This window comes from Bufo gargarizans, chromosome 7 (assembly GCF_014858855.1).
Source record: "Bufo gargarizans isolate SCDJY-AF-19 chromosome 7, ASM1485885v1, whole genome shotgun sequence".
NCBI lineage: Eukaryota > Metazoa > Chordata > Amphibia > Anura > Bufonidae > Bufo > Bufo gargarizans.
Window position 1 is genome coordinate 64,596,678 of NC_058086.1, and position 12,264 is coordinate 64,608,941.

Consider the following 12,264-nt stretch of genomic DNA (forward strand, 5'->3'; position numbering starts at 1 on the left):
ACAGCAGCATTACTTGAATAAACGTTCATCAGAAACAATCTTCAAGCTTTGTCTTGGTTCCAGCAGGCTTTAGCATTAAAACTGGCAGGCAAACTCGACACTGCTACATCTGCTTCTCTCTGGCTCTGCTGTACTCACAGGCTGGATGTATAACTTTTCTTCTGTCTGCTGCACCTTCTCTCTGTAGTCTGACTCTTAAGTTATGCCAGGGAGCTATGTTCCTGGCTTCTGAGGCTTTAAGCTTTGGCCTCCATGGCCAGCAGAGCTGAGGGTGCTCTGGCTGGCGTGGGTACGTGCCCCCTGCACACCTGTCCCCTAGGAGGGGGTAAGCTAGACTAACTCTCACTGGTCCCCACCCTTCCTGCACGAAGTAGGACTCGCCCACTTCTCTCCAGAGGGGGGGTAGAATGGAATCTATCTAAATGTAGCTCTGCCATATTTGCTACCACCTGCTGGTGAACCAGGCACATTACATGGGAACATAACAGTTACAAACATTAGAAATGCACAGTGTATAGGACCTGAACAAAATACACAAGATGACGCTTTGTTAGCCCATTAGAGATAGTAGCTGGGTGCAGAAGTGGTAATGCCACTCTGGGGCGTTACAGCTACACTTTTTTATACTGAGCACCAAACCCTTTTCTCTCTTCACAGCCATAGAGGAATTTGTTATTTATTTTGTGTGCTTCTTTAGCGCTTTACAGACATTAGCATCAGGCTGTCCCCAATGGGGCTCACAATCTAAGTTCCCTATCAGAGCAGGGGCGTAGCTATTGGCTCATGGGCCCTGGTGCAAGAGTTCAGCTTGGGGCCCCCTTCCCTCAGTGCTTTGTGGCCAAGGGCAGGAAGCGCATAGCCTTCGTGCTGCCTGAGGCTAAAATTGAAATGGCACCCCATGCCAAATTCTTGATTTAACCCCCTTCCCTTGAGCCAGAGGTGTATCTTGACCAGCATGGACTTTCTATAATACTGGTGTCTTCTTATGCACCACAAGGGTCTTTGGGCCCCCTCAGGCTCCTGGGCCCGGTAGTGACTGCTACCTCTGCACCCCCTATAGCTACGCCCCTGACCCAGAGGAAACCCACGCAAACACAGAGCGAACATACAAACTCCATGCAGATGTTGTCTTTGGTCTGATTCGAACCTAGGACCCCGGTACTGCAAGGCAACAGTGCTAGCCACCATGCTGCCCACATGACCCCATTCTTACTACCTACAGCCACCAGTAAGGAGACAAGCATGAATGGATGCCCCCTGAAACAATGGGTTCTTTTTTTAGATGTGTGCTATGGCGGTGAGTTAAATGGAGCTGTACTCTGCTCGTATACCCAAGCTTTAGCTCTCTCTGAAATACTCGCCCAGTCTCTGCTAGCACAAATAGCGATCTCTGCCCAGTGTCTAAGCTAGAGATTACACATCCTACAGACAAAACTGCCCACCTAGTGCTGTCAATAATATAGAACATTACTTGTTTGTGCCTGAGTGCTCACTGAGTACTAGAAGTAATATTTTTTCTTTTAATTATCTTGCCCGGTTCTGTATATGCTGCCAGAGCTTGCTGTTGGCGAAATTACTATGTAAAGGACTAAAGTTTTTTCTTACTGACATTGCCTCTATTTACAGCTGCCTGTAGGCTCCCCTATTAGAAGGTGTGTGTTAGAGCTGATATTACTCACTGGTGCAGCTTTAGAAAGCAGCGGACCAGCTCGTCCATATCAATAACCTTGGAATTCTGTGCATGAAACTGCAAGGCTGACTCTCAGGCTTGAATATATCCAGAATCCTAAAAGGTTCAGCCCACGCTAAAATCTAAAACTTTATTATATTTTCAGACACCTGTAACAAAGTAAAATTCCATCTCCTCACGCGTTTTGTATCCTCCCGCATGCTTAATCATAGCAACGTGTCCGAAGCTTTAGATTTTCGCATGTGCTGAACCTTTTTGAATTCTATGTCTAGACCTGCACCAGATTTATCACAGGGGATGAGGCTGAATGATAAATGTGGCTGTCACGGCCATGGTTATGGTCGTGACTCCTGTACCGCATGCGGTTGTCAGCGGTCTTTGGTTTGGTTGTCAATCACAGGTGAGGGCTATGGTATTTGCCTCACCTGTGGTTGCCGCTGGCAACAGTATGTATGTAGCAGCATAGCAGTCTGAGCTATGTCATGGCAGCTTGCTATGTTGTGCATGCGGTTGTGTGTGATATGTGTGTATGTGTGCACTTGGTTTTATGTATTGTGTGCACTTCCCCTTTGAGTGGTGTTTTCCCTTCCCTGGTGATTGAAGGGTTAACTCCCTTTCTGTGTGTGTGAGACACTGGGTGTGTCTGTGTGGGTGTGGCCACTTAGGCCTATAAAGCCTCTGTGTTTGGCATGTCTCAGTGGGTTGCTTCAGCCATGCTTAGCTGGAGCAGCCTCCTGTGCACTCCATCTGCCAGTGGGGGCCACCCTTGTGGTCATAAACAAACTGTGACTCTTAGGTTTATATTGATGTCCACTTGATGTTTTCCTTTGTCTCTGTTTATTGCAACTACGGATGTCCTGGTTATCTGTGTGTTATGTGTGCTGTGTCCTCTAGTTGTTCTGTGGACATTTGTAGTGCATGCATGGGTTCCAGTCAGCGTGCCTGTGACAGGTATGTGTGGAACTAGTAGTTCGCCTGTCATATCAGTATGTTGTATGTGTTCCCCCATTCCTTGCAGCTTGGCCAGTGAGACCCCTGTTCCTTCGTGTCCAGAAGGAACAGGCCGTCTTACCCTGACTCCTAGTTCAGGGACCGGTCGGAGGGTGAGTTAGGGATCCAAGGTTCCTGAGCATGGGCTCTCCTACCTTAAAGGTCGGCCCATGCAGCTAGGAGTTAGGGTCAGGTTAGGGATGTGTTAGGAGGTGACCTGCTCCCTAATTCTGTCGTCCTGGCCAAGCAGCGCTTAACATCTTCTGGCATCGCACGGCTGAGGATTTTCCCCATCCTCAGCCGTGACAGTGGCGCAGGGATAGACACTTTTGCCTATTGATTGGCTTCTTTGAGACAGAATTTTATGTCAGAATTGTGGTGCAATTTTGGCACAAAATGTCACATCTTATGCCACGTCCCTTACCTGCAAAGCAAAAATTGGAGAAGTCCTAGTTGTGCCACATTGCACCAAAATTGTGCAAGTTTGTGCCACTTTGCAGACAAATTTTAGGCACAGACACATTAGTAAATCTTGGCCATAGTCTTCACACACAACACAGCTCTGCTACTATAAGGGCATGTTCACATCTGCATTGGAAGATCCATTTGGGGCCTTCATCACAGAGTTTTCAAAAAATATAAGAGAGAAAAGTCCTAAAAGTAAACCAAATGGACCTCGTTATAGTCAATGAGATCTGTTTGGCTCCGTTCCATTAGTTATGTGCAGAATCCGTTATCTCCGTTATTTTCACTGTTCTGCTCTTATAACTGAGCAGATCAATGGAAATAATAGCGCTGATGTAAAATCTTCTGCCAGAGTTCATCGCATCCGGCATAGCAAGATACAACCTTTCCCTGCCAAAGCTCATTGACTATAATGGACCCGGTGGGGATCAAGCCTGTTTCTGGCATTAGTGGCGGGATTCGCCGGGACAAAAAATGCTCCTTTGCAGAGGTATTTGTCTGCCAAATCCCGACACTAATGCTGGAAACAGGCTGTATCCCTCATAGGTCTCATTCTAGTCAATAGGGTCTGGTGGTGCTCCAGCCCTTTCTTGCTATGCTGGATATGATGAACTTCGGCAGGTTGTTCCTCTGCCGGAACAGTTAACCCCCCCCCCCAGAAGATTTTACAGGTGGGGTGAAAGAAGCCGAATCTATGTTAATCAGAAGTCGGGGATAGATGCAAAAGAGTATGAGTGTGGGATCAGACTACACAGGACTTGTTTGTAGTCTGTAACCGTGGAGACACGTACATCTGTACAGAAACGTTATAATCAAGTCAGTAGAGTATAGATATCCTTTCAATTTAGAAGAAGAAATAATGGCAGTCCAGATTAAATCCAGGTTACATTTATCCAAAGAATGTCTACTAACAAATGAAATTTTCTTGTAATATTTCCACGTATTTGTATCTGACAGTGTTAACATTCACTTGCACTGACTTAGATATTTGATTTTGATACCGACAAAACCTTGAGGCTATCTCAACAAACAAACACAATCACAGATGAGCAAAGTGATAAAGTGATAGATGTGTTAATTTAATTTACTTCTCTTCCTTATGAGAATGTTATATAAAGCTTTACAGAATCTTGAACTAAAGGGTCGAGAATCTGCCAGATAATCACTAACGAGCGTTCATAGGAACGCTCATTAGCGATTATCCAGCAGTGAAAAGGTGCCACCGATTACCTGATGAACAAACGAAACACTTCGTTGTTGTGTAATTGGGTTGTTTGTTTAGGCACATAAATTATCGTTCGATGGCAGCAAATTGTGCCGTCTATACACCCTCTGCTGCCGACAAATCTGTATGGGGACGAGCAATGGCATTAGTGATTGCTCCTCCCCATATTGTGAAGGAGATCGCTGCATGTAAATGCAGCATTCTCCTCCACCGAGGAGCAGGCGATTGCCAGGAAGGAACGCTTCCTTCCCAACAATTGCCTGCTGTATCGTCCCGTCTAAAGGGACCTTAAAGGGGTTCTGCAGTTTGTTTAAACTGATGATCATCAGCATCTGATTGGCGGGGGTCAGACACTCGGGACCCCCGCCGATCAGCTGTTTGAGAAGGCAGCGGCGCTCCAGGAGTGCCGCGACCATCTCACTGTTTACCGCAGGTCCAGTGACGTCACGACTAGTATCAACTGGCCTGGACGCTGCAAAGCTCTGTTCACTTGAATGGAGCTTAGCCGCGCCCAGGCCAGTGATACTAGTCGTGACGTCACTGGGCCTGCGATAAACAGTGAGAAAGCCGCGGTGCTCCTGGAGCGCCGCTGCCTTCTCAAACAGCTGATCTGCGGGGATCGGACCCCCGCCGATCAGATGCTGATGATCTATCCGGAGGATAGATCATCAGTTTAAACAAACTGTAGAACCCCTTTAAGAGACCTTTGTATAAACTAGAATAGCATAAAATACAATGCTGCCTACTGCACAGTACAGTAGTCAAGTGACAAGTTCTCTACTGAGACGCAGAAGATGGTTACAGTGATCATTAGTGAAGGACCAAGTTGTTTCAGTTCTTTTCATAGAGAGGCACGCCAGGCTTAGTGGTTACAGTCACTTATAAAGTAATTCAACTTTTATAAACCTTTTTTTTTAAGTGCTCTAAATGGCCTAAAACATTTTTCTCATATACTTTATGAATTGATTTTGATTGTTTCACTTGAGAAAAAGGCCCCCAAAGTCCTGGGTGTTCACGGATTCCACTGTACTGGAGCGATGGGAGCCGCAGCAACGTTGTACAGGTAGCGACAATTGGGCTCATATTAGAAACCAGACGAATACCTGCCGGTTCCCATTATAGTCAATGGGGTCCAGTGGTTCACATCCCTATCTGTATATGCCGGATATGGTAAACTCTGACAGGCTGTTCCTCTGCCGGAACAGCCTGCCGGATACCTTTACCGCACATGTAAAAGTAGCCTGAATCTCAACTGCGATTTCCCTAATTTCATAGAATTAGGAATCTTGTGACTCTTTTCAATAAGCTTTGTCCCTTTTTTTCTTTGGTTTCTATTCATTTCTAGTAATGAGCTTCCACTCTCTGTATCTGAGCTTATTAGACTTACACCAGTAACTTGAGTACAACATGAACTGTACATCTACTTGATCTTGTGCTAACATGTACATGTCAACTTAATAATGACTAGAACAATAGTTCCTGTCCTTTCTTGTTAGAAAAGTAACACCTTATCATAGTGTTACCGCTGTTATCAGGCCTTGGGGACACTTTTATAAAATTCAGTTCTCAAATAATTTTTTCCTCTGAATGTTCTTGTCTTTTTCCAGTCTGGGCAGAGGACCTAAAGTGCATGCTCCAGGTTGGCTGGTACTGAATAATCAGCAAACACACAGAACCACTCTTCACTCTAGATGTCTGAATTGAAGCCTCACATTTTAGGAGGTTGATGGGACTCGTCAGATGTCCTTGTGTCTCATGCTCCTAAACCTGGAGATCTGACCAATTGTGTCCATACTGTCTTGCAATGGACCCTGGTGAAGTATGTAGGAATCCCTAAGGGTCCATTCACACGTTCGCAAAACACAGACACCTACCATGTGCATTCCGTATTTTGCAGACCACACATGGCTGGGACTATAAAAGAAATGCCTTTTGTTAAGAATAGGACATGTTCTATTTTTTTGCAGAGCCGTGTAACGGAAGTAACATGGTGTGCTGACCGCATCTTTTGAGGCCCCATTGAAAAGGAATAGGTCCGCACCCGTTCTACAAAATTGCGTAATGGATGTGGACCCATTTTGCGGACGTGTGAATGGACCCTTATACTCTGCTGCACCTGACTTCCTCCAGATTGGTGCCAGTTTAATGTTTCTCATGGTACGTCAACCTAACAGTCAGTTTTTGACGGTACATTCCCTTTAGGAGGTTCTTTACAAAATAATTTATTGTTTTTTGTCTTTTGAAAGAGCACCTGTCACTGCAGTACCCCAGACCCAGGAGTATCTGCAATTATGTTGTGTATTATGAATTATGTGTTCTGTTCCTACTGTGTATATCAGCATGGGAGGTATGGTTGGCAATGGTTGGTAGTAACAGGGCTAACCACCCTGTTCCTCCTGTCGTTGTAGGGGTGGGCTGGCTAGACTTCCTGCCAGGAGAGGGAGTTCCAGTGAGACAGCAAAGAGAGAGGAAGCACATGCAGAGCTCCTACTCTTAGGGAACATAACAAGTGCTCTTGTGAGACAATCATTTCAGGAAAATTGACAGAATTGATAATGCTGTTTAAAGAAGCTTTAGTAGAGTGATCAGCACAGCCACAGCTTTACAGACCCTGCTGCAGGTGAGTGACTACGGCCCAGAAACGCATCACCTATACCTCTTCCAGGCCAGCCAAACACCAGGCCTGTATCATACCGTGAAAACCTATACACACAAGCCCTTGCAAATGTCATTTAATGCCATGTAACCAGCTACCTTACCTCATCATCTGAACTGCATCTTGTACCTGCAGCACAATTATGAGCCCTTGCCCAGAGGCTCTACTAGTTCCAGGGTTAGGATGACGAGCAGTGGTGCGCTATAAGAGGTGTCACGGTGCTCCTACCTGGATCTTGTGCTCCGAGGTCAGGCTGCATAGCGGCTGCACAGAAACTTTGTACTTAGTAGGAACTGAAATGAGTAAGGTTCAGACTATGATGTAAGTTGAGTTGATTTTCTCAATACTGGTACAAACGGGTAGCAGCTCATACAGAATCACAGTAGCTCTTGGCTCCAGCAGGGTTTAGGGTGCACTGGCAGGTAAACTGGGTTCTTTCCTCTATTACTGCTGTGCTGATGTCACGATCAGTGTGGGGGGGGGGGGGGACTCCACACTGAACACAGGAGGCAAGGGGAACAGTAACTGGGCCTGGAAACTAGGGAAAAAACAGGTCACCTCCTAGACAACCCTAATCCAGGCCCTGACTATCTATCAATATGAATAGACCTTAAAGGTAGGAATATTCATAACCAGGACACCTAAGCCCTGATTTCCCTATAAGGCCCTGGAATAAGTATAGGACCAGAGACAACCCATTCCTCCCAGATGGACGAAAGGAAGTCTCTGTCTCAGGCCCAGATACAACAACAGGGAATATAACAAATACAAACAAAGGCGACACTTAACTTCTGTAGAGATGGAAGAACAGGAACACCAGAGAGGATCTCACACCAGCTCAGCCAAACCCAAATGAAGCTATCAACCACATAGTCAGAAGGGTGGGGTGAGACTATAAAGGGTAGAAGTGATGACCACTGAGCAACAGCTGAGAAAAGGGGAGTGGTCATTAACCCTATCAACACTGAATCAAGAGAAATCAAGGAGGCTGTTAGATTCCTCCACGCTCAGCCAATCTCCTTGATTTCACCTGAGGGACCGTGACAGCTGAACTCTTCCTCTTGTCTGGTATCGTGTAAGGGCCTTTTTCATCTGCGCTACATGCTACTGATAGCAGGCTCAGTGCCCGGTGGGCTTCAGACCACATTTTGATAGACTCTAGGGTCTCAGCTGCATCTTCGGGCTTCAAGGGCAGGACTGCACTGCACTACTTCTCTAGCCTCCTTATGCGGTACCCAATGCATGTGCACCGTCCATGTGGCTGGCGCTGATGGATGCAGATCCATTGATCGGGTCCGCGAGCCATCTGCACCGCAAAAAAAATAGAGCATGTTCTAATTTTTTGTGGTGTGGAGGCATGGACCGAAATGCCATGGAAGCACTCCATAGTGCTTCTGTGGCCTTCTGCTCCAAGCCTCTGCACCGTATCTTCCGGACTGCAGACCCATTAAAGTGAATGGTTCTACATCCGTACAACGGTGCGCACATTGCTGGTGCCTGTATATTGTAAATCCGCTGTTTGCAGGATCCTGTAAAAAAAATATTATCCTGTTGCATCAGTTCACATCACCTTCAGAAGAACAAAAAAAAAAGGATCCTATAAAAAAAAGCTGATCCTATTGCATCAATCGGCATCCATTTGAGCCAATTCTCTCTGAAATTCGTTTTTTAGACGGGAAAAAAAAATGCAAGCAGGACTTTTTTTTTTTCCCGTCCAAAAAAACGGATCTCAGATGGAAATGATTCAAAACGGATGCCAAATGTGCATAACTGGATCCATTTTTTTTTACCAGATCCTGTTTTCTTTTTTCTGTTCTTCTGACAGATCAGAAGAATGGAAAAGGAAACGGTTATGTGAACTCCCCCTTACCAAAAAAGATATGTCGGGAGAGGTCATCTTTAAAGACAAAGTGATATTGTTTCCGCGACCCACTTACGTATTCCAGTTTATTATAGTGTTCCATTATGTCGATTCTAATTAGTTTTTTAGAAGAGAATAATAAAGGTTTAGTCTACCATCTTGAGTGTAGAATCACTGTGTGCAATAGGCCAGAGAACTAAATGTCTCATGCCCAAGCATCACATAGGGAATTGCGACCAGACCACATCTGTCAGAAACTGTGGTTATATGGTTCATTTCAGATGGTGAGCACGAAGCAGGACGATGGAAAGCCTCAAGTGGGGGGTTAAATCACAGGAAAAGGCACACGAGAGGCAGCAGACTGTGCCCTGTGCAGCAGCATGCATGTTACAGGCAGGGTGAAAATTCCATCCCGTGTATTTCTGGATTGTCTCTGCGCAGTCGCCCAGGCACATAATGCCTGATATGATTACAGCTGAGAACTGACATCAGTGGAGTGGTTTTAACACATTTTAGTAGCCTGTACAGCAAAATTATAAAATATGGCCTTTAGTAGCACCGATATACACTCACCTAAAGAATTATTCGGGAACACCATACTAATACGGTGTTGGACCCCCTTTTGCCTTCAGAACGGCCTTAATTCTACGTGGCATTGATTCAACAAGGTGCTGATAGCATTCTTTAGAAATGTTGGCCCATATTGATAGGATAGCATCTTGCAGTTGATGGAGATTTGAGGGATGCACATCCAGGGCACAAAGCTCCCGTTCCACCACATCCCAAAGATGCTCTATTGGGTTGAGATCTGGTGACTGTGGGGGCCATTTTAGTACAGTGAACTCATTGTCATGTTCAAGAAACCAATTTGAAATGATTGGAGCTTTGTGACATGGTGCATTATCCTGCTGGAAGTAGCCATCAGAGGATGGGTACATGGTGGTCATGAAGGGATGGACATGGTCAGAAACAATGCTCAGGTAGCCCGTGGCATTTAAACGAGGGCCAATACTAAGGGCCTAAAGTGTGCCCAGAAAACACCCCCCACACCATTACACCACCACCACCAGCCTGCACAGTGGTAACAAGGCATGATGGATACATGTTCTCATTCTGTTTACGCCAAATTCGGACTCTACCATTTGAATGTCTCAACAGAAATCGAGACTCATCAGACCAGGCAACATTTTTCCAGTCTTCAACAGTCCAATTTTGGTGAGCTTGTGCAAATTGTAGCCTCTTTTTCCTATTTGTAGTGGAGATGAGTGGTACCCGGTGGGGTCTTCTGCTGTTGTAGCCCACCTTTCTTTCCCATTCTGACATTCAGTTTGGAGTTCAGGAGATTGTCTTGACCAGGACCACAACCGTACATGCATTGAAGCCACTGCCATGTGATTGGTTGACTAGATAATCGCATTAATGAGAAATAGAACAGGTGTTCCTAATAATTCTTTAGGTGAGTGTATATATACTGTAAGCTATACAGCTTTTTTAAAATAAGATGTCTGGTGCAGTGACAATAATAGAGTCTTTGGCAAAGAACTCATTACATAGATTTTGCTGACATCTATCATATTGTAGAAATTACTGCAAAATAAATAGCACAAGTCGTCATACTAGAGAACCTCTCCATACAAGCTATAATCTCTTATAAAATTATTCTTTATATAATTAAAACTAGAATATTCTGTAAACAGTTGAGAATTACAATTTATCTTGTTGCTTGTAGGATTTAATATTTTTGAGTCTCTAGTATATGGTGGCTCATCTGTTGTGGCAAATGGTTCTAGTGCTCTGTTAAAAGAGGTTTCCCTGAAAACCCAGTAGAATAAAATGTAAATGGTATTGTATAACAGGCAACTCAACCATCCAGAACTGCACCGATATGAGACATAATAGGCAAGATATAATTTAAAAAAAATGCGTATCACTGTAACCAATTGATTGTTCTAATCACTTATTGATTATCTCAAATAGTGTGTAAATTCATATATCATTTTAATTACAAATTGTAGGATTTTATTAAAATATTGTATTCTAATATAAATATATAAAGGGTATAAAAAATATATAAAAGGCATATACAAAATACTGTGAATTAATCAATGGATAGTCATAGTATAGTGTTGATTTAGTTTATTGTGTCCATGTAGGAAATAGATATATCCAAAACTACGTTGATCCAAATAGGAAAAAAAAAAAGAGAAAATAAAGGAGAAGATTGCTCCATTGATTGGTGAAAAATACAAAAATAATAAAAATAAAAACGTATATATATATATGAGGTAAAAAATTAAGTCCGGTGATTGTGGGAAAATAATGATAGAGGTTCGAAAAACATAAACGTGTTCCTAATATGCAGGTGTAATTATAGTGAAAGTTGCAGCAATGATAATAAAGATGCTAGATTGTGCCGATAGGTTTCCTTTACATTTAGATGTTATATCCACTGTATTTATAATATTTTGTATCATATATAGAAGGTAAAACGATACTTAAGTTAGGTACAATGTAGCTGATATACCGTACTGCCGGCTTTGGTATAGGTTTCCTCCCGGCTGTGTCCATGCAGCGGCGTGTAAGTGTCTGTTTCCTGGAGTTGGCGTCCCACCTGTTGGAGCGCTCTTTATTCCTGGATTGCAAGCTGCAGGGATCGCCGGGTAGTTTTGATTGGGGGTTGCAGGAATCTCACCCCACGTGAGGATTGTAGGAATCTCACCCCGATCGATTACCAGCCAGGCTGTATTTCACAGTTGGCGGTATTACTTTTCAATAGATGATTTTGGCCTTTTGTGTTCGGGCTCTATGGTGTATAAGAAGCTTCTTATCAGATTGCATTCATATTTTACTCAGACGCGTTTCGGGACCTACACGTCCCTTCCTCAGTGGTACATGAATGCAATCTAGAGTGCTGTCTTTAAATAGATACTTTTGGTGCAATTCCAAATAATGAGGTTAACTGGAAAAACCTGTATGGATTAGTATCAAATCCGGTCAGTGGCCTCAATAGGTGGTCAATTACAAAAAAACAAAATGGCTGCACACCATTGTATATGCAAACAATAGAGCTAAAGAATGGGGGTCATTCTAGTTAAAAGTGGTACAATACCGACTATAAATGAGTAATGGAAGCTCTTAGCGCACATACGTGTCGGGCCCACCTACCAAGCGTCAAGGTGGCTTCCGCAGATGGGTCCCTATCACTAGTATACTGCCTCACTTTGGACTTACTAAAGTCTCCAATATTCAGGGCAGTGTATGAACCAGCTACAAACGTACTCTGCTCAGAAGTCCCAGGTAGATGGGCGTGTTCAGTCTAAAAGGGGTGCCACCCCCGACACGTATGTGTGCTAAGAGCTTCCATTACTCATTTATAG